The sequence below is a fragment of the Pleurodeles waltl genome, chromosome 9 (assembly GCF_031143425.1).
Source record: "Pleurodeles waltl isolate 20211129_DDA chromosome 9, aPleWal1.hap1.20221129, whole genome shotgun sequence".
NCBI lineage: Eukaryota > Metazoa > Chordata > Amphibia > Caudata > Salamandridae > Pleurodeles > Pleurodeles waltl.
Window position 1 is genome coordinate 422444780 of NC_090448.1, and position 23663 is coordinate 422468442.

At 47.5% G+C, this 23663-nt stretch overlaps 1 protein-coding gene across 2 annotated transcripts in view; it reads left to right on the forward strand.

Annotated features, from left to right (window-relative positions):
- Positions 1 to 8493: 8493 nt before the first annotated feature.
- Positions 8494 to 23663, forward strand: part of LOC138259466 (uncharacterized) — a 221520-nt gene continuing 206350 nt past the window's right edge. Inside the window, exon 1 of one of the 2 annotated variants that reach the window (XR_011198740.1) lies at positions 8494 to 8780. The gene's annotated coding sequence lies outside the window, so the exon portion shown is untranslated. The remainder of the gene's footprint in view (positions 8781 to 23663) is intronic. The other variant, XR_011198739.1, reaches the window with a different exon arrangement.

Sequence of the window (23663 nt, forward strand, 5' to 3'; positions counted from 1 at the left end):
GTGATGCAGTCTTTTGGTGCCTGCGTTAGCAGGGGGAAGATTTCGTCGACCCACTGGAGATTTCTTCTTGGCTTCCAGTGCAGGGTGAAGGCAGGTGACCCCCAGATCACGCACCATCAGGAAACAGTCGAGAAAGCCAGCAGGATTAGGTGCTACAATGTTGCTGGTAGTCGTCTTGCTACTTTGTTGCGGTTTTGCAGGCGTCCTGGAGAAGTCAGCGGTCGATCCTTGGCAGAAGTCAAAGAGGTAAGTGCAGAGGAACTCTGGTGTGCTCTTGCATTCGTTATCTGAAGAATACCCCAGAGGAGAGACCCTAAATAGCCAGAAAAGGAGGTTTGGCTACCAAGAAAGATAAGAGCCTATCAGAGGGGGTCTCTGATGTCACCTGCTGGCACTGGCCACTCAGAGCAGTCCAGTGTGCCCCCAACACCTCTGTTTCCAAGATGGCAGAGGTCTGGGACACACTGGAGGAGCTCTGGGCACCTCCCCTGAGAGGTACTGGTCCGGGGAGTGGTCACTCCCCTTTCCTTTGTCCAGTTTCACGCCAGAGCAGGACTGGCGATCCCTGAACTGGTGTAGACTGGCTTATGCAGAGATTGGCACTATCTGTGCCCATCAAAGCATTTCCAGAGGCTGGAGGAGGCTACTCCTCCCCAGTCCTTCACACCTATTTCCAAAAGGAGAGGGTGTAACATCCTCTCTCAGAGGAAATCCTTTGTTCTGCCTTCCTGGGCTGCCTAGACCCCAGGATGGCAGAATCCTGTCTGAGGGGTTGGCAGCAGCAGCAGCTGCAGTGGAAACCACAGAAAGGCAGTTTGGCAGTACCCGGGTTCTGTGCTAGAGACCCAGGGGATCATGGAATTGTAGGCCCAATACCAGAATGGTATTGGGGTGACAATTCCATGATCTTAGACATGTTACATGGCCATGTTCGGAGTTACCATTGTGACGCTATACATAGGTAGTGATTTATGTATAGTGCACGCGTGTAATGGTGTCCCCGCACTCACAAAGTCCGGGGAATTTGCCCTGAATGATGTGGGGGCACCTTGGCTAGTACCAGGGTCCCCACACACTAAGTAACTTGGCACCCAACCTTCACCAAGTGAGGGTTAGACATATAGGTGACTTATAAGTTACTTATGTGCAGTGCAAAATGGCTGTGAAATAACGTGAACGTTATTTCACTCAGGCTGCAGTGGCAGGCCTGTGTAAGAATTGCCTGAGCTCCCTATGGGTGGCAAAAGAAATGCTGCAGCCCATAGGGATCTCCTGGAACCCCAATACGCTGGGTACCTAAGTACCATTTACAAGGGGATTATATGGGTGTACCAGTGTGCCAATGAGAATTGGTAAATTTAGTCACTAGCCTGCAGTGACAAATTCAGAAAGCAGAGAGAGCATAAACACTGAGGTTCTGGTTAGCAGAGCCTCAGTGATACAGTTAGGCACCACACAGGGAACACATATAGGCCACAAACTTATGAGCACTGGGGTCCTGGCTAGCAGGATCCCAGTGACACATAACAAACACACTGACAACATAGGGTTTTCATTATGAGCACTGGGCCCTGGCTAGCAGGATCCCAGTGAGACAGTGAAAACACCCTGACATATACTCACAAACAGGCCAAAAGTGGGGGTAACAAGGCTAGAAAGAGGCTACCTTCCTACAGTCTTCCTGTCTTTTACCACTCCGTTTTTTGCTCCTACCATGACTTGCTTCTTTCCCTCCCACTTACTGACTTTCGTCTTCTTCTTTTCTCTGCATACCACGTCTCTCTTCCCATCTCCATTTTCTTCCTACCTTCCTTATTTCTAACCCTGTTAGTCCCCTTTATGCTGGCCATTATCTTTTCACCTGGTCCTTTTAGCCATCCCTAATATCAACTGTCAGGTCGCTCACCTGGAGAACTTGTCCGCAGAGGCGATATCAGACCCTACTCTATCCCAAAACAACGCCCAACCAACGAATGAGAACATCAAATAAGGCGCTGTCTTAGGAGGGAAAGAGTTTGAGACAAAATAATAAAAAAAACAAAGATTCACGCTCTCTGAGTGGTGTCCAGCTTGCTATCCTGCTCGGGAATGCCCCAAGTGTCTTTCTCTTTCGGGTTGTTCAGGAGAGTCAACTAAAGGGAAAGAACACACACACTACATAATCAATGTCATGCATTAACATAGTTCAAATAACATTTGAGAAATGGAAGTACATATACTCAGAGGTGCTTATAACAGCACAAAAAATGCACTCCTTTAGTTCTTGTGAGATAGAAATTCCCACTTCTTTCATGAGCTTCAGATAATTTTTCACAGATTTTTCCCTGGTAGCATATTGTGTCATATGCTCTTGTTATGTGACTGTTCTTCATTTTCTTATTTTTTAATTCTCTTTTTCTCTTTAAAAGCTTGGGACTTTCCAGATAAAATAGAGATAAAATAGTCTCTTGAACTTCCAGCAGATAGCGTGGAAGTCTTATGCTGAGATTATTCACAAGTCTTCAAGATTGTATTTTTTGTAGAACTGTTGCAGGCAAGAAACAAAGAAAAGTGCACTAACCTTGTTTTTTCTTCTTTTGCTTGCTCCCCCTTTCATTGCAGGTTATGCCCTCACATGTCAGAATGATCAACAGGCCGATTCCTGAATGGTTGCAGCCACGAAGAGGATTCCCCACGAAGAGGATTCCCCATTGTCGCTCACAGTAGGTCTTTACTACAATCTGGGGATTGGAGAAGTCTGATAAACTGCTCATAGATGACTGCGGAGACGCAGATGTCACTGGGCCAGGCTAGGAATCTTGGGCCAGAGAGAAGAGGGTCCGATGATCCATGAGAGAAAGAGGGAGGATAAGAGTTCTTTTTCGGGAAATAAAGCTGTAAGGAAATGCCTCCTTGGCATGGTTACCCCCTGACTTTTTGCCTTTTGCTGATGCCAAATTATGATTGAAAGTGTGCTGAAACCCTGCTAACCAGGCCTCAGCACCAGTGTTCTTTCCCTAAACTGTACCTTTGCTTCCACAATTGGCACAGCCCTGGCACTCAGATAAGTCCCTTGTAAGTGGTACCCCTGGTACCAAGGGCCCTGATGCCAGGAAAGGTCTCTAAGGGCTGCAGCATGTCTTATGCCACCCTGGGGACCCCTCACTCAGCACATGTGTTGGGGAGAAAATGACTAAGTCGACATGGCATACACCCCCAGAGTGCCATGCCAACCTCACACTGCCTGTGGCATAGGTAAGTCACCCCTCTAGCAGGCCTTACAGCCGTAAGGCAGGGTGCACTATACCACAGGTGAGGACATATGTGCATGAGCACTATGTCCCTACAGTGCCTAAGCAAAACATTAGACATTGTAAGTGCAGGGTAGCCATAAGAGTATATGGTCTGGGGTTTTGTCAAACACTAACTCCACAGTTACATAATGGCTACACTGAAATCTGGGAAGTTTGGTATCAAACTTCTCAGCACAATAAATGCACACTGATGCCAGTGTGGAATTTATTGTAAAATGCACCCAGTGGGCATCTTAGAGATGCCCCCTGAATACCTTTCCGACTTCTAGTATTAGGCTGACCAGTTTCTGACAGCCTGCCACAACCAGACGAGTTGCTGGCCACATTTGGAGAGTGCCTATGTCACTCTGTGGACAGGAATAAAGCCTGTACTGGGTGGAGGTGCTTCTCACCTCCTCCTGCAGGAACTGTAACACCTGGCGGTGAGCCTCAAAGGCTCACCCCTTTTGTTAGAGTGCCACAGGGCATCCCAGCTAGTGGAGATGCCTGCCCCTCCTGCTACACCCCCCACTTTTGGCGGCAAGGCTGGAGGAGATAATGAGAAAAACAAGGAGGAGTCACCCACCAGTTAGGACAGCCCCCAGGGTGTCCTGAGCTGAGGTGACCCCTGCCTTTAGAAATCCTCCATCTTAAATTTGGAGGATACTCCCAATAGGATTAGGGGTGTGCCCCCCTTCCCACAGGGAGGAGGCACAAAGAGGGTGTAGCCACCCTCCAGGACAGTAGCCATTGGCTACTGCCCTCCCAGACCTAAATACACCCCTAAATTTAGTATTTAGGGGCACCCAAGAACCCAGGAAATCAGATTCCTGCAACCTGAACAAAAAAGAAGGACTGCTGACCTGAAAGCCTGCAGAGACAACGGAAGACGACAACTGCTTTGGCCCCAGCCCTACCGGCCTGTCTCCTGACTCGAAAAACTGCAACAGCGACGCATCCAACAGGGATCAGCGACCTCTGAAGCCTCAGAGGACTGCCCTGAACCTAAGGACCAAAAAACTCCCATGAGCACTGGCTCTGCTCAACAAACAGCAACAATCTTGCAACTTTTCTGCAACTTTCAAAGACTTCACTCTTCCCGCCGGAAACGTGAGACTTCACACTCTGCACCCGATGCCCCCGGCTCGAGATCCAGAGCACCAACACACCAGGGAGGACTCCCATGCGACTGCGACCCCGTGAGTAGCCCGAGACGACCCCCCAGAGCCCCACAGCGATGCATGCAGAGAGAATCCAGAGGCTCCCTCTGACCGCGACTGCCTGGAACCAGGGACCCAACGCCTGGACCAAGCACTGCACCCGCAGCCCCCAGGACCAGAAGGAACCGAACCTCAGTGCAGGAGTGACCCCCAGGCGACCCTCTGCCTAGCCCAGTGGGTGGCTTGCCCGAGAAGCTCCCCTGTGTCCTGCCTGCGCCGCCAGAGTGACCCCCGGATCCCGCAATTGTTTCCTATACAAAACCTGACGCCTGCTCTGCACACTGCACACGGTCGCCCCTGTGCTGCTGAGGGTGTGTTTTGTGTGCCTACTTGTGTCCCCCCCAGTGCTCTACAAAACCCCCCTCGTCTGCCCCCGATGACACAGGTACTTACCTGCTGACAGACTGGAACCAGAGCACCCCTGTTCTACATAGGCGCCGATGTGTTTTAGGCACCTCTTTGACCTCTGTACCTGACTGGCCCTGAGCTGCTGGTGTGGTAACTTTGGGATTGCCCTGAACCCCCAATGATGGGCTGCGTAGGCCCAGGAACTGAGACTTGTAAGTGTCTTACTTACCTCACAATCTAACCAATACTTACCTCCCCCAGGAACTGTTGATTTTTGCACTGTGTCTACTTTTAAAATAGCTTATTGCCATTTTAACAAAGTCTGTATAAGATATTGCTCTAATTCAAAGTTCCTAACTTACCTGTATGGAGTACCTTGCATTTTATGTATTTACTTCAAACCTTGAACTTGTGGTTCTTAAAATAAATTAAGAACATATATTTTTCTATATAAAAACTATTGACCTGGAGTTAGGTCTTTGAGTGTGTGTTCTTCATTTATTGCCTGTGTGTGTACAACAAATGCTTAACACTACCCTCTGATAAGCCTATTGCTCGACCACACTACCACAAAATAGAGCATTAGAATTATCTAATTTTGCCACTATTTTACCTCTAAGTGGAACCCTTGGACTCTGTGCACACTATCTCTCACTTTGAGATAGTATATACAGAGCCAACTTCCTACAAAAGCCAAGGGTCCGACTGGGTTTTGACCAAGTATTTATAGGTAGATAGTGTTTTCTAGTAGGGCATGTGTATCACTCTGGAAACTCCCTGACTGGAAAGTCCCTGTCGGCACGCACATGGATAATTATCATGCATGTGAATAAAACTCCCTGACTGGAAAGTCCCTGTATTGGTGGTACATTGATCACTCTGGAAAGTACCTGACTGGAAAGTCCCTGTCTGCAGGTACATGGATAATTATCAAGCATATGAACAATTACAAAAGGTCATCATTGAAGCGCGACATGTGGAACAAAAGCATGAGGCCTTTTAGTCAAACCTAGGGATAATTACAAGCACTAGAACATAGCAAGCATGAAGATAATTTAAAGGTTTGGTGTAGACAACAGTGATACCAAACTGAGCGCAATATAAAGCGATGAGTTGCAGAAGATAAGGTACATGCTTGGGCGTGGGAATTAGTAATCGTAACATCAACCTTTCCTTGTCTCTTTCTTTAAGTCATCAACGTCTCCTTCCTCACACTACCTCCTCTTCTTCATCACACGTCTTTCTGTTAATTTGTTCACATTCTTCTTCTCCTCAGTGCATAATTGCATTACCACTTCATGTAAGACAGTGTGTGTTACCCCTGAACGGGACTGTGTGTCTGCCCTAGAAGTCTTGGACCTGTACAGTCTCAGGGTGCAGCCCCCAAACTGAAAGGCCAGTCTAAAGATGCCCCCTCTGGGATGGCATACAAAAGAGTGGGAGGAAGGAGTATATAATTTAAGGCCATAGCCCCCCTCGCCTTCCTATTGTGAGAAACCTTGGAGGCCAAAGAGACTTCAGGAGCAGGTGGGCAACTCCTTGCCAGCCCAAAAAAATGTTTAGTGATATAAATCTAGGGAGAATTATGTAGTCCAGTGCATCAATCTCCCCATATGAACGAATAACTGAATTAAGATACACTGTTCCAAAAGAACAGACTCCATTCCACCAATTAGTCACCACATGCATTAATCTTACAGGAACAGTAGCCTTCACTCACCATTGGGTGACATGCTTCATCATTGGGCCATGCTCCTCGTCAGGCCAGTACTGCAATGCCTAATAGGCCTTACTAGTGGGCTCATTGACGGAGATCTTTTAAAAAAGAATGCCGGTAGTGAGTGGATGTGAGAGGGGCTGTCATATGAAGCGATTCTCTATGGGTCCTAAATGGATACCTCACTGTGCCCCCAGAGATCTGCTCCATATAAGGCAGATCTCAGCCCCTGATGGTTATAAACCTAAAACCCTAGAGAAACAGGCCGGAAAGGAGAAGCCCTATATGTCTTCAGCAGCCCCCCAGATGTTTGATCCAGTTTTAGGTGGACCTTGTTATGTAAGGCTGTAATTTGAGATGCTCAGTCAGTATTAAACCCAGATATTCAAAGGTTTGGACCCGCTCCAGGGGGCACCTCCTCAGTTTCAGATTCGGGCAAGTGGAACGTCAAAGATTGAAGACCATACAGTTGGTCTTTCTGAGATTAATGTCTAGTTCTTTCACTCTGCAAAATTTATCGAACCTTTTGAGGATTTTTTGTAAGCTCATTGGGGATTTGGACAGGAGTAGTGTATCGTCGGCGAACACCAGGGCTGGAACTCTGGTGTTGGACAGGCGGGGAGAATCAGACTCTAAATGATCTACACACCTCACTAGGTCATTTATAAACAAAGAAAATAACGTAGGGGCCAAAACACAACCCTGCCTGACACCCCTATTGACTGGGAATTAGTTAGCTTTCCCTTCTGCCCATATCTTACTTGAGCATAGTTGTTCTCATGCAGCCTTAGGATCTTGTTTGGCAGACAGAGTGGAACCCTCATATCCACCAGTCTGCCATGATTTCACATGGGTGACAAGGTCAAACGTGGATCTAAGGTCCACGAACACCACACACAAGCAACCACCCCACACCTGTAGTCTTCCAGTTACTTATTCATGAACCCTCTGGAGTGCAGTGAAACAAAAACAATAAAATGACCACAAACTGAAAGGATGGCTATAAGCAGCACCTACCATTTTGAAACTGAGTCTTACAATAGCCGATGTTAAAATAAGCAGATCTTCTCAACTGAGTGTCTTTGGTTTTGCTACACGTTAATCACAAGTTGTTTATAGAACTATACATATAAAAACTCGCCATTAGTCGCTAGTATTTTGGGGGGGCCAAATTGGGTGCAGTATTTGGAAAGCCAGTAACTCCGAAGATGGATATAACATGCCATTCAGAATGACCTGAAACATTATCCCTAAGAATAACATAACTCTCCACACCACTTGTATTGATGGCCATCCATAGTTCCGTATCACAGCCTTTATCACCTGAAGAGCTATGGGCCACGCCCTGTACAATTTTCTGCAATGTTACTGCTTGGTAAGGATGATAAATGCCGTTTTAAACCCTGAGAAAATCCTTCCTCATTTATATCGTATAATAATATCATGTTTTGTAGATGGATTAATATTGTTCTACATAAAATATAATGGGTTTTAAAAAGAGAATTGCTTGAACGTCAAAGCACCGAGACCCTCTAATTGAAAGCGGATCTACCATGCTCGATGCGTCTATCGTGCGTCCTACAAAGATAACCTGAGGGGGAACTAAATATAGATTCCCATGACTAAGCTTCTCCAGCTCCCCTCTTTGGTACTGACGTCAACCATTGAACCACGCCCCTTCACAAGAGCGTTTCGTGTTACTTCTGTGGTTAAGTGAAGTTTGCCATTTTCAATCACTAGAACGCGCATAGAATTTTGCACCGCCATATTGGAAGTTTCTGCATAATCACTCACGGTCTAGTTTGGAAGAACTCAATGGAAGGCTCGGCATTTGTGTTAGTCTATTGTGAGCATAAAACTACTTCAAGATGGCCGCACCACTCCTAGCTCTTATTTTCCTCACTTCGTTGACGAGCGGTGTTGTTTCACGGTTGCTAAACAATGATTTATTAAACTTTCAAGCCATTAATTTGCAAGCGTTTATGTTGTTACAAAGTCGATGTCTATCAGACAACTATGACCGCTGTCGCAGTTGTCAGACGACTTTGCAATCCAGATAGGGTACCCGCTTCTCATGAGCTACTAATGGACATTAAACGCAAGCGCAGTGTCTCGGAATTCTTGGCTTAGGGGACGCTCGTTCTCACTGACAGCTGGTGCATCGTGCCGTGTGCTTAAAGCAGCCCACGATGGAGGCGAGTAGTATGCTTTTGTGCGGGGGAGGTATGTGTCGAGAACATTCTACATAATGGCTAAGGGTGTTTTTAAGTGCATGTTTGCAACGGTAAAGGGGAGGTGTGTGCCCGGAGGGGGGGGAGGGGAAGGGGGGGTTAGATGGAACCGCCATCAGAATTATCTTTTGGGCGACGAGATTAATGCAATATGGAGTACTGCAAGGAGGTTGTTCTGGTTGCTGCGTAGGAGTAGTTTTGGGTCTTAAATGCATAATGCTCCCACAGGGTGGAAGATTTTCTGGGGAGCTGCTGTGGATGCCTTTTCAATGTCACTTTGCAGGACACTGTGTGCGGGGATAGAATTTACGTGCCTTCAGAGGATGTTTGCTGGGAACACGGAACCGAGATTCACAAAATGTTGGCAGAGCTCAAGACACTTATCACGATTTTGAATATAGATTGAGAAGAAAGCAAGGGGGGCACTCCGAGCTTGTCCATTTGTAATCTCTACGCAATTTGATATTTTTTTGCCCTATCTGCTCCCTGTTACCTCTAAGCACTCCCTGCCCTCTCTGCTGGCATGATATTGTGCACAGCGCGCACACGTTTGCAGATGTTTAACAGTAGGTGCACAGCAGGTCCGGTTCCAGGAATTTATATCTGGATTTGCGTGGGATGGATTGTGGCAGATTGGAGTCAGGTGAAAAGGGATGGAGTGGAGTGGATTGGAGTGGGGCAGAATTGGAGTGGGTTGGATTGGGTGCACGTTAATGTGTTAAAACATAATTTCTGAAATTACACATTAGAAAGAAACAATGTCACTTTGAAATATTTAGAACAAGATAATTGTAATCTTTTGAGAGCAGCCCCCTCGAGCAAAAACAAAACAGTGCAAATGAGAAAAGAGGACTTGGCAAAACCAAAAAAACAAGTTAACTATAGACTACAAAACTTTGCATTTTTATTTGTCCGGCTGGGCACGTTTTTGCCAGTCACACGTTCTCAACAGAGTCTCGCAAGCGAGGCGCATGCTCTCACAGGTTTGACCCTAAAAAATGACCCCCGCTATGGGAGAAAATTGGAGTGGGGGACATTAGTTTTTATTTTTCGAAACAAGCTTCCTCTTTGGTAGTTTGCTTTTGAAAAATATAGAAAACTTTGGAAAAGTTTGATGGGCAGTTGTCATGTTTGACAGAGCCGTTTTTTAAACCTTTCCTGCATTGACAGGAACCGCCATGACAGCTGTTCCTGCAAATGTGTAGAGATGTCCACAGGGCTGATGGTCATCTATTAAGTATGGAGAGCGGAGAAAAGGCAGTAGTCTTCCACAACCATGTCTGACTTTACTCCTTCTGCTGGATTCTAGATCTGGCCTTCTGTCTATAGTGGATCAGTGGATGAAAAGCGATGCTACCCCCAGGTATTGCCAGTGCTTCGACTATTTTCAAGTATTCGTCCCATCGTCTTTTGGGTGTTTTGTTTGATTGCTATTAGAATAGAAACCTAAAACTGATGTACCTTAATAGGCTTACTACTGACAATATTTGAATTCTAAACAAGTAAAATGCATCCATTCAAGGAGCATATCTATGGTGCAGATTTGCAACTTTTTTGGTGAACCGGTCACTATTTACAAATAGGTGGCACAATTCAGCTCAGCAAGAAAAGCTGCTGTGCTACTTTGTGTCACCTTCAGAGGGCAAAACTGTGCCATCTCTTCAAATAAATTGTGCAATTCTGTGCTCCCCATCACCGGCACCTTTGCACCATAGAGCAAGGTGTATGCATTATGGTCAGGATAGTTTTTTTGTAGAAAGATGTACCCCCTGCCTGAAACGATCCTTGGAAGCTTTTTATTGCTATTTGTCTGTGGTGCATATGTGCTACTTTTTTGGTGACCCGGTCACTATTTACAAATAGGTGGCACAATGCAGCTCATCAAGAAAAGTTGCTGTGCTACACTGTGTCACCTTCAGAGAGCAAAACTGTGCCATCCCTTCAAATAAATTGTGCAGTTCTGTGCTCCCCAGCACAGGCACCCTTGTGCCATAGTGAAAGGTGCCTGCATTATGGTCAGGGTAGTCCAATTCAGGGAAAAAACTGCATTAGAGAATGCTATTCTGAAACATAGGCATACGGTAACAAGTCAAAGTGGTACAGCAGGACATGTAGGCAAATATTGTCATGGGTTACGGCAGAATAAGGATATGCTAGCCATTAGCGATAGGGAACCATCAACAAACTATCATTGGGGATATGCTTTTGAGCGAAAGTGACACATGCATATTGTCTAGTGGGAGTGGTTTGGGGCATCAGGTTTGGTAATCTTAGTCCGTGATGTGGCATCATGGGATTGGCTTTGTGTAGATAGCATTTCAAGTCTTCACTTCCCAGAGAGTGTTGGCCCATCACTCCTCAATTGAGTCTCCATCCGACAGGGGAAGTAATGTCCCTTTGTCATCTGAGTGGGCAGTCCTGCAGGATCAAGTCCCATGCCTGAGCATGGTCAGGACTGTGAAGAACCTTATGAGCCTCTAATTTCAATAGGGCAACCTCACTCACAGTCCATTCAGGCAGTTCCTGTCTTGATCTCTGGAGAGTAGGCGCTGCGGGGGACTTCCAGAACAAGTATATCCGTCATCAGTTGAGTACAAGTGCCAAGTCTATGAATCTCGTGGTAAGGGCTTGGTTTATGGTTAAGGAACAGCCCCAATAGGCAGGCCACAGGGGTATTATTAATATTGCATTCCGTAGCAGCATTGGTGAGGTTTAGCATTGTTTTCCAGTAGGGGTGAGGACTGTGCAGTTCGACAAAACTTGGTAGAAATCTGCCCCCTCCTCCCAGCGTCCAGGGCACATAGCCTGTGCCCCTGGGAACATTAGATTGATGCATTTGGTGGTTAGATGCGTCATGTGAAGATAGTGTAATTGGATAAGACAGGACCGAGCAGTGCAAGATATACAGGGAGTGTCAATTAGTATATTATTCCAGTCTCCACCAGCGCCAGGCCCATGTCCAGAGACCAGTGATCACACAATCTGGTTCGTATGCACTTAGACTGAGCTAGGAGAATTCTATAAATGAGAGTGATCACAAGTGTTTGTCCATTGGTAGTGCACATAGTTGGCTGACATCTGTGCATAGGGGCTCCTGACTATCTCTACCCCATGCACACCGCATGGCTGCCTTTACCACTCTGTAAGTAGGAAGTGTCAAGCGGGGAGTGCATACTCCTCGACAAAATCTGCAAAATCCTGCAGCTGCCCATTCATATACCAAATCCTGAGCATGGTCATACCTCTTCACTCTTAGTCATTTAATCCAGACTATTAGCCCCCAAGCAGAAATTGTAAGAGAGATGACCGAGGGAGAGCCTTCACATACAGGACCTTCACTTGCATCTGTTGAAAAGCATGGGTGCATGTAAATTCAAGGGTATCAAGCAGGAGCCCAGTGTGGTGTTCTTTCGTTCAGGTGTGTGGGCAGATCAGTAAAACCTGCAGATTATCATGAGTGGGGACGAATAGCGTCCCAGCATGTACTCCGCTTCATCGGCAGTCCCTTCAGTAGACTGCCCACTTCAGCTGTGCAGCACAATTGTATAATTCCTGATCAGTGATGGGTAGTTGGTCGTCATCCGTAGGAAGTCGTAGCTTGCTCAGGGCAATTCAGCGGTGTCCCATCCCCCAGATGAGATAAGTAGCAAACTATTAATCTTGCAAAAGAAGAATTTAGGCAGCTGAATTGGAAATGCTGAAAAATTGTACAGAATGCATGGGAAGAAAACCATCTTTGACAGCTGAACTCTGCCCATAACAGATAGTGAGAGAGTCAACCAGAAATGAACGGAATGCCATAGTAAGGTTAGAATCGTCCTGATATTGCCCTCTGAGATGCCAGCTATGGTGTGGTAGATGCGAACTCCTAGGTATCAGAATGTGATCGGCTTGAACAAAATGTCGTATTTCTTGTGTTGCTAGGGCGTGTAATGGTAATGTATTTGATTCATCCCAATTCTACGTGCAAAGACCTGACAGTCAACTGAAATCCTCTAATGATCGAAAGGCACCCTGTACGTCAGAGCGTTCACCTCCGAGATATAGCAACATGTCATCTGCGTAGAGGGAGGTATAGAGGGGGAGGCCATCAACCAATAACCCTTGATAACATTGACCGGTGCATAGCTTAAGGGCTGGCAGTTCTATAGCCATGGCAGAAACCACCGGCTACAATGGACAGCCTTGTCATGTAACCCTTTCGACCTGGCATGGAGCCAAGATGACTCCTCCATTCCTAATGCAAGCCATCGGGGATGTGTATATTAAGCATGCCCAAGTAAGAAACCTCTTTCCTGGTCCCATGCTTGGCATTAAAGAAGTCCCAAATCTGGGAGTCTGAATCCTTCTCCATGTCGATTGATGTCACGGGGGACTTAGGATATTCCTCTAAAGGGGAGTGCATGACTTGTATGAGCTGGCAAACATTAGGTATTGTACTACATTTGGGTATGAATCCCGACTGGTCACCATAGATGAGATCGCCAATAAGGGGAAGTATTCTGTTGGCCAGGATTCTACTAAATTCCTTATAATCCACATTTAATATGAAGTGGGGTCTATAAGATGTCGCCTGGTTTCCATCCTTGCCCTTCTTCCAGAAGGGGACAAGTCAGGCTTCTCTAATTGTCGGCCGATGCCTTCCCACCGTGCTAGCTGCATTATACAGTGCAGTCAGAAAGGCGGCACGGATCTCAGTGTAGGATGTGCAGAATTCTAGGGGTAGCCCATCAGAGCCAGGCACTTTACCCCTAACCAGCACCTTTAATTGCACTCTGCACTTCTTGGACTGTGATTTCAACACCCAGAGGATGCCACTGCTGGGGGCAGTCTCTTCGTCCCAGCCAATATAACATAATTGTGGAAGCCTGAGTGGGAACTGCTTCATGGCACATGTATAGTAGGCTAGGAAGACCAAGTTCATTTCAGTTTGTGTGTAAACCTCTGAGCTGTGCAGGAGAAGGATTTGGGGGCCCTTCTTATCAGGGTTAGCAAGGCAGGCTAATAATCTCTCTGCTTTGTTGCATTCAGAGTGTGCCTTGATGATGAAGGCACAATAATCGTAGACCATCAGCCGCTCTACCAGCTCGAGAAGTTTTTCCTTTTTCCACCATAGTTTCTGCTGAGACAGGGGCCCTAGTTCTTGGTAGTTCAAATCTAGTTTAATGTTGCTCTTGTTGTTTGATTTCATCGTGAAACTGGGCTCAAACCCTGCCACAGCAAAGATACACATACCACCATTTTGAACACTTCCCATTTCGCCACTGGGAAGGAAGCTGTGCTTCTATTCTCACTAAAATAGTTGTGAATTATGTTGCCTAGGACAGATTTAATAACTGGATCATCCCAAGCAGTGACATTAAGCTTTCAAGTTGGAATGCAAGGTCTAGCCGCAGCCCATTCAATTGAAAACTGTAACAGGTTATGACCAGAGTAGGTTTTTCAAGAGACATTTGACCATTAGAACCCTCTCATACATGTCGGCCGAGCATAAGAACGTATCTAAACGAACTGACAGATTATGCGTACCCGAGTAATAAGAAAATATATTGCTCTCAGGGTTAAAGCCTCTGTATGAAAATCTAAATCCCCTTTCACTAATATAGTGATGCATTTGTGTGTCTGAGAGGGAGCGGAGGGGAGATGCGACCGGTCTAGTGACATCAGCAATAAAATTGAAATCCCTATCAATAATCAATGGATAATGGAATATTGGAGTGATATGGGGTGCTGGGGAAGCCAGGGAAGTCTGCTGGTCCGTTTTGGAGGCGTAGACGTTCATAAAGGTTATGTCTTTACCATCAACTTCGATTGCCAATACTATGTATCGGCCATGCAGGTCTAAAATCTCGATTTGGGACAGAAAAGGAACCCTGGGCAGGATCCAAACTAACAGCTCCAGCGCAAAAGCTGATTAAGAAGTAGAATAAATCTTCCTCCACCAACATTTCTTTAGTACCTGTCCATCCATTTTGTTAGGTGGGTTTCCTGGAGAGGGTGATCTCGGCTTCATGCATCTTGAAGAACATCTGTGCTCTCTGGCCCTTATTTGGGGATTTAAGGCCACATTCCACGTGATCACCCCGCTAGTAAACTTAGTGCTAGCCATGTTGAATCAATGTCAGACTGATGTGCTGGCACCCACATGTCCCAGCCCGCGACCCCCACCCTTGCAGGTTGTAGGCAGAAAAGAAGAACCCTGCAGTGAGAAACGAAAAGAAAACACTCCCCCAGACGGAGGGTAAACAAAAAAATACCCCAACTGAATCCCCAGAACAGTTGTGCCCTAGTGCTTTGTTGAAACTATAGGTAACCATAGTGTAAATGCACTTCCAGCTAAGTCAGAGTTGACTGTCACTCAAGGTTAAAGATGAGGCGGGGGAACCACTTGGTAATCAAATTGAATTCTTGTTCCTAGTAGTCCACCCATCAAGACTACAAACACACAGAATGTCAGTCGACGTCTGGACCTTGTACGCAGAAGACTCCTCAGCGCGCGCTCTCTCTTTCTCTCTTTGTCTCTTTCTCTCTCTCTCTCTCTCTCTCTCTTTTCTCTTTTTCTCTCTCTCTTTTTCTCTTTTCTCTTTTTCTCTCTCTTTTTTCTCTCTCTCTTTTTTCTCTTTTTTCTCTCTTTTTTCTCTCTCTTTTTTTCTCTTTTTCTCTCTCATTTTTTTCTCTTTTTCTCTCTCATTTTTTTCTCTTTTTCTCTCTTTTTTTCTTTTTCTCTCTCTTTTTTTCTTTTTCTCTCTCTTTTTTTCTTTTTCTCTCTCTTTTTTTCTTTTTCTCTCTCTTTTTTTCTCTTTTTCTCTCTCTTTTTTTTCTCTTTTTCTCTCTCTCTTTTTCTCTCCTTTTTCTCTTTTTCTCTCTTTTTTCTCTTTTTCTCTCTCTCTTTTTTCTCTCTTTTTCTCTCTCTTTTTTCTCTCTTTTTCTCTCTTTTTTCTCTTTTTCTCTCTCTCTTTTTTCTCTCTCTTTTTTTCTCTCTTTTTCTCTCTCTCTCTTTTTTTTCTCTTTTTTTTCTCTCTCTCCCTCCCCACCACCACCCCTTCAACTCCCCTCTACCGAACGATGAAAGTGTGAAAGGAGTACAATCAAATAATATCTGCTGCCCTGGGTGTAACTTTAGGACGGAGAGCACTCTAGTCTGAGCTTGGGATGCTGTCTGTTCCAGAACCAGAGTCCTCTCTGGATGCCGCCGCACTCCGTCAGTCTTTGTACGTCTCATGGCTGTGGCCAGGGCGTGGTTCCTGCCAGCCCATGCCTGCCGCAGTTTAGGCTGTGACGCTCTACGTTGTTTTAATCAAGTCCATTTGTGCCGACAAGGCACAGGAGGATCCCTCTGGGGTTCAGGATGGCCTTTGATGTCATAAGTACCATTCCATGCTGCAGTCGGAGACTCAAAAAATATGGATTTGCCATCCAGCTGCACTCGTAACCTAGCAGGGAACAGGAGAGAATAAGAGATAGCAAGGTCTTGCAGCCTTCTTTTAATCCTGATAAAGGATGCTCTGAGTTTTTGGACCACTGCTGTGAAATCCAGGATGATCGAAACCTTTGTAGCCTCCACCAAGAAGGGGCCCAGAGTGCGCGCCTGTCGCAGCAGATAGTCCTGATCTAAAAAATGCAGGAGACGGGCTACCACTGGAAGCAGTGGTGCCCCGGCGATTGGTGGGGGGGGGGGGGGGGGGGGGGGGGGGACTTGTGGAGTGGGAACAAGCTGGCACCCTGTGTGCCCTCTCGAGGGTGTAGAATTTAAACAGGACTCTAGGTAACAAATCTTCATGGAAGACGATCCTTGAGCCACCCACGATGTGCTCCTGAAAGTATTGTATCTGGCTCTGCCCTCCTGATCCGCGATCCTGAATTTCTGGACTCTGTTGAGCTCAGACATGGTGGCACGTGTTGACATATGCTCCTTTATAAATGGGGGTCAGATCTGCCACAGCGGCCTCCACCACATGCACCTGGTCAGCCATTTTCCTGTGCTTAGCCTGCAACAAGCCAAGATTCACTACCAATTTTAGCCTCCAGCGTCTCCTCTGCAGGCATGGGGTCCAAAGCTACATCCGTCACAGGGAGTACGCGTTGGTCGCCCCAGCCAGAGGGCCGCCGGTGAATCCTCCTTAGGTTTATGTGTGCACCCCATGAGTCCAGGAGGTCAGCCGGTGGGTAGGTGTAAGGCAGTCAGACAAAGTATGATACAGGCTGGAGGAGTAGGGTGCAGCAGTGTGTCAGAGGTAATGAGGGGGAGGTGCAACCTGTGACTCAGAGGTGTTCACGGGGCTCCCACCTAATGGGGCCCTTATGGTGCAGCACAGTCCTGTGTGCCGGCCCTGGAAACAGGATGGTGTGTCGCCACAGCTATGGTGCCTTTGTTGGGTATCAGCTGTGCGAGTTGCGGTGCGACTCACCCTCTCTTTTCCCCATTCTCCTGGAGGAGGAGGTTTGGGGTTGATTGAAAATTGCTTCATTTAGGGCATTTCAGACGAGATCTTGTTGAGTGACGCACTTATTTGAAATATAAGATAGGTGAAACGCAAGCTTGTTCAGATTATTCACATTTCCTATCCTCTGCACAGTCTGAAATTATTTTTCCTAGCTCTATATTAATAGTGGCCCACCAAAAACTCTCCCTCACCTTTGTTCCTTTTCATAGTTTACATGCCCAGATGTCCCTTCTGTGCAGTATTACATTTCGCTGAATATCCGTAGACATTAATTTGCTTCTCCTAGAAATAAGATTATTCATAACAGGCAGCTCATTTGTTACCTTTGAAAAGCATAGTATCTGCTTCCTTTGCAAACTTGTTTAATTTAATTTTAATTCCTAAAATGTATTATTAAACTTCAAAGAAGCAAAGTGATAAAATGACATGGAAAGCAATAATGAGATGACAAGTTAACTGAACAAAAAAAAAAAAAAAACTGAAGACAGTCTGTATAGAAGAGTGCATAAAGGATTTAGAGTATAAAAACAGCTAAAAGAAAATGGAAAAAATCCGTGCTTAATAGTACAAAAAAAGAGAAGGACCTCACTTGATACTGAGTGTGAGGCGGACCAGATAAGATGAAGCTTGAAAGGAAGCCCTCTGATTATGACGAGGGGAAGAGATAGAGCTAATTGAAGATAGATAAGTTGGAGGGAGTAATTACTAAATCCGGAAAATCTCAGATTCCTGACTTTTCACTCTGTCATTGTTGCCCTTAGCAGCTTCAGCTTCTACAGGGAAAATTGAAGGAAAATGCATTTGCTCATTGATCTTTCTTGGCAGATTCTCCATAGCATATCACAATAAGTGCATTTAGGCTGCCCCATCACTCCTTTTTTTTTACTGGCCTATTTTTGACTTTTTGTCAAAGATGTTTTTCAACTCCTGGTGCATCAAGAATGTCATTGAGGAAGACTGGGTTTAAGCCCTGCGGTTCCTATCATAGGGCGATGTCCGTGACAGATCTACCCCTTGTTGCCTTTGGTGCCTGGAGCATGACCACGACCTGAAGTCGTGCTCCAGTTGTCAGGCCATACATCCGGAGGCTTTGAGGGAGTGGCTCTGAAGATAGATGGAGGCCTGACGCTTGATTTGGCAAGTCGAGGTCCTGGTCGAGAGGAAGGTCCCGGGAGGAGTTGTGGAGTCTTCCTTCATCATCGTCCCACTCCAAGTCCTCAGGGTGATCAGGTAAGTTGAGGCACAAGAAGAAGAGCAAGAAGTCAAAGCATTCTTCGACTTCTCTGCCGATAAGACGAGGGAGCGTCGGCACTCAGGGTCTTGTTCTGAGGAACCTGTGACTGGGCCCACTCCTCGCCGCTCTGAGTTTCTGGGAGTCGGAGCGGCCCCTGCCCAACTCCAAGAGTTTTACGAGGCCACAAGCCTCATTTTTAGGCAGTCTGACTCCACTGGAACACTTTTGGGCCCTGGGGAGTTGGAAGGGGCCCGTCAGGTTCTGTGCCCGTGGCCTCTCTGCCGAGGGGCACTCATGAATCCAGTTCTGGATCCCTACCGCCGACGGTTGTACCACCCTGACCTTCACCGACACCGGTCCTGGTGTCAGCGCCTGCACACACGGGCGGTGCCATCCCTATTCTAATTGCAGACTTTGACATAGAGCAGATGTGCATCGTAAGATGGCGACTCCGATGTTGGCAAGAGCCTTGCCTCCTATGTCAGATCTTGAGCCCCTTTCCTATGGGCTAGGTTAGAGTGAGGAATGCGAGGTGTCGCTGGACCCTTTAGAATACCAGCTGCAAGAACCTATGGACTGGCCTACAGACTTGGGTGAGGCCAGCGGACTATATACTTCTCCAGATACTGGCATGCTTTCTCCTCTTACCATGGCTATGGAGAAGGGAGCTTCTTATTCAGTGCTGGTGAGAAGAGCAGTTGAAGTCTTGAACCTTGAGTTCTCTTGTTGACAGTCGGGACTAACCTCCTGACAGAGTTGCTTTAGCCTGTGGTTTCCTCCTCAGAACCCATGTTCCGCTTTAATGAAGCCCTTACGAATGTCCTACTGGGTACCTGGTCTAAGCCCAGCACAGGGTCTCCTGCGAACAGGACAACTGCCTGCCACCATGGTTCCACTACGGGCACCCAAGCTTTCTGATGCACCACCTCCCCCTGAGCACTTGATCATTCAAGCCTTCACTTCCCAGGGCGCGATCCCTTCCGCACATTCCGATAGGGAATCCAAAAGGTTGGATACACTCGGGAAGAAGATTTTACCTTCCTCTAGCCTAGCATAGTGGTCCATGAACATCGCATACCTTTTGGGCTGTTATTCCCAAACACCGTGGGATATGGTTGTGCAAGTGTTGCCACAGGTCCCTGATGTGGCCCGGGCTATACTCTCTCAGGCAGTTACCGATGGGAGGGATGCAGCAAGGTTCACCATCCATTGTGGACTGCACTCGACTAACTCGCTAGACAGAGCAGTTTCGTCTACAGTGGCACTAAGGCGCCGCACCTGGTTGTGAAGACGTCTTGCTTTTCAGGGAATGTCCAGGCTACTTTGATGTACATGCCCTTTGATGGCACCACCGTTCGGAGGCAAGGCATACTCTGCTTTTGAGGGCTTCAAGGATTCTCGTGCTACAGCCAGGTCTTTGGGCCTCGCGTCAGCCTCTCTGCCCACCCCCCCCCCATCACCTCCCCCCACCCCAGTGGTCCCAGGTCATCTGTGCAAATCAGGAATTTCGGTCTTCCTGTATTCCTGGCTGTTGAAAGCAGACTCGCCCCAGTCTGCCATCTCCCTCCTCCAGATTACGGAGGACATCCTGCATTTGCCAAATGTGCCAAAGTCACACCTGACTCCTTCCTAGATGCTCCTTTTCATCTGAGCTGTTCTGGACACAGTGCAGGCGCTGATACCAATGTTTCAGCCTCTATCCTGGATTTCAGTGAGAAGACTCTGAGGCTGCTGGGCCTCATGGCCTCCTGCATCCTGCTGGTGATGCATGCCAGATGGCATATGCGGGCTCAGCAGTGGGACATGAAGTTTCAGTGGGTGCAGCATCAGGGGAATCTCTCCAACTAGGTCCAGATCTTGGAGGGAACTGTGCAAGGTCTGCTGTTGTTGTTATTGAACCGGGACTGGGTCAGAGGCAGATCCCTCTCCCTTCCCCAACAAGATCTTACAGTAGTGACAGACGTGTCACTCCTCGGATGGGTTAGCCATCTGGGAGAGGTGGAGCTCAGAGGCATCTGTTCTCCGGTGGAGTCCGGGCTCCACATCAACCTGTTGGAGCTCTGTGTGATCGGGCTAGCATTAGAGGCATTTCTTCCCTCTGTCAAGGGGAAGATGGTGCAGGTGTTCACGGACAACGTTACCGCCATGTAGTACTGCAACAAGCTGGGCGGGGTGGGTCATGGACCCTTTGTCAGGAGGTTCTGCACCTCTAGATGTGGCTGGAACATGAGGGCATATTCCAGGTGGCTCAACACCTGGTAGGCTCTTTGAAAGTCAGAGCAGACAAACTCAGCTGACAATGTCTACTGTATCACAAATGGTGCCTCCATTCAGAGGTGGCGCAAGGTCTCTTTCAGCAGTGGGGAGAGCCTTGGTTAGATCTGTTCACCTCCTCAGAGAATGCACAATGTCTGCAGTTTTGCGTGTTGGAGTTTTCAAGGGGGGAATTACTTGGAGAAGCTTTTTTGTCTCAAGTGGATCTCAGGCGTCCTGTATGCCTTTCTGCCCATACCACTTCTGCTCAGAGTTTCCTAGAAGCTCAACGACTGGACCCACGTAATCCTTGTGGCTCTGGATTGGGCACAGAGAGTTTGGTATCCTGAGCTGTTGAGCAGGTCTATTGAACCTCCAAACATACTGCCCCATTGGTAGCAGCAGGGGAGGGTTCTGCTCCCAAACCTGTCCACTCTTCACCTTCTTGTGTGGAGATTGAGCGGCAACAGTTGACAGCTTTTGACTTTCCGCCAGAAGTCTGTAACATAATCTTGGCAGCCAGGCATCCCCTCACCAAAATGATATACAGCTATTGTTGGAAGTAATCTGTAGCATGGTCAACAGAGAAGTCTGTTGACCCCCACTTTCAGTCCCTCTCCCTGAGGTCCTGTTTATTCTTTCTGTGGCCCAGCAGGGCTCTGCTACGGGCACTCTCAAAGGTTAATTGTCTGCAATTTCTGCTATTTTGATGTTGCATGATCAACCTTCATTGTGCATAGGTTCCTTTAAGGTCTTACTCATATGTTTTTTCCATCCCCATTCATTATGCCGCAATGGGATCTGAATTTGCTTTTGTCATTTCTGATGTGTGCTCCTTTCGAGCCTCTGCACAATTGTCCTATCAGGCTTCTCACTTTGAAAACAGCCTTCCTTGTGACCATTATATATGCCCGCAGGATGAGTGAGCTGCAGACGTTGTCATCTAGGCTGCCCTACCTTTCCATGTATTCTGACAAAGTGGTGCTTTGCACTAGGACTTTTGTTCTTATTTTTTACCAAAAGTGGTTATGCCCTTTCATGTAGGCCAATCCATCACATTGTCTACTTTTCATTCCTCCTCACATCCCTCTAAGGAAGAGTAGAGACTCCATCACCTAGATCCAAAAAGAGTGTTGGTATTCTACCTTGATTGTACAAAAGAATTCCGGATGGATGATCAACTCTTTGTCGGTTATGTGGGTGCGAAGAAAGGTTGGGCAGTGCAGAAGCGGACCATCTCCAAATGGGTCATACTCTGCATCAAGCTCTGCTATACACTGGCCAAAAAAGCAACCACCTGAAGGCTTGCGTGCACATTCTACCCGAGCTACAGCTGCGACCACTGCATTAGCCCTTAGAGTTTCAGTCCTTGTCTGTCACATGGCATGTTTACCAAACACTACTGCCTTGAAAGTGAGGACCGCAGGAACGGGTACTTTGGCAGTTATATCCTGCAGGACTTTGTAGTATGATCTTGGTTTATAGACCCACAACTGGGGAAGTTATTGCTTGGGTATCTATCCTAAGGCAAGTAATCTGCAACTAGAAGTCTCTGTCAGATGAACAAGTTACTTACCTTTGGTAACGCCTTTTCAGTTAGAGACATAGGCCCTCATTCTGACCTTGGCGGGCGGCGGAGGCCGCCCGCCAAAGTCCCGCCGTCAGATTACCGTTCCGCGGTCGAAAGACCGCGGCGGTAATTCTGACTTTCCCGCTGGGCTGGCGGGCGGTCGCCTTCAGACCGCCCGCCAGCCCAGCGGGAAAGAGGCTTCCACGATGAAGCCGGCTCGGAATCGAGCCGGCGGAGTGGAAGCTGTGCGACGGGTGCAGTTGCACCCGTCGCGTATTTCACTGTCTGCGCAGCAGACAGTGAAATACATGTAGGGGCCCTCTTACGGGGGCCCCTGCAATGCCCATGCCAGTGGCATGGGCACTGCAGGGGCCCCCAGGGGCCCCGCGACCCCCCCTACCGCCATCCGGATCCCGGCGGTCGGACCGCCGGGATCTGGATGGCGGTAGTGGGGGTCGGAATCCCCGCGGCGGTGCAGCAAGCTGCGCCGCCGTGGAGGATTCAATGGGGCGGCGGTACACTGGCGGGAGCCCGCCAGTGGTGCCGGTCCGACCGTGGCTTTACCGCCGCGGTCGGAATCCCCATTGGAGCACCGCCGGCCTGTCGGCGGTGCTCCCGCGGTCCTCCGCCCTGGCGGTCAAAGACCGCCAGGGTCAGAATGACCGCCATATTCTAGTTGCAGATTCCTTACCGTCTCACCCCTCTTTCCTGCTATGCAAAGTGATTTCTATGGACAGGAACTCCCCTTTTCAGGGCCTTAGTTTTGACTCACCAGTAGTCAGTGTTCTTCATGACTATGCGTTTCTGGCGTGGAAAGTTGTGAAAAGAAACTGACGTCAGGATGCTGCTGCCGATGGACAGGGAGCTGATCGACGCCACCTCATTGCGCGCAGGGGTACTGCTCATACAATTCTCCAGATCCAGTCTGACGTCTGGGGGAAATTCAAATAATCTGCAACTAGAATATGTCTCTACCAGATAAGGCTTTACCAAAGGTAAGTTACTTGTTCTTCTGTTCCCAATTACACCTTCATTCCATAATGTCTGTGGTGAGTAGTGTAAGAGTCTTTATTAGTGTTGTCGTGCCTTAGGTGTTAGATGTGTGTGTTGTGAAACAAGGTTTAATGGTGGTCCGTGCACGACTAAGAGTTTATCTATTAGGGAGTTGTTGGCAGTTCTTAGAGGGTGATTCGACCTGAGATGGCTGCATGTAAAGAATACCTTGATGCAGTCCTGTGAGGAACGTGCACTTTTGTCAAAGTAAACCCTGCGACAATGCGCTTGACACAGCAGTGACATAGTTGGTGCGAATTATGATGGCAGCTGCGTGATTGGCCAGGCTACTTCCTTCCCTTTCAGTGTGGAGTAGGCAGC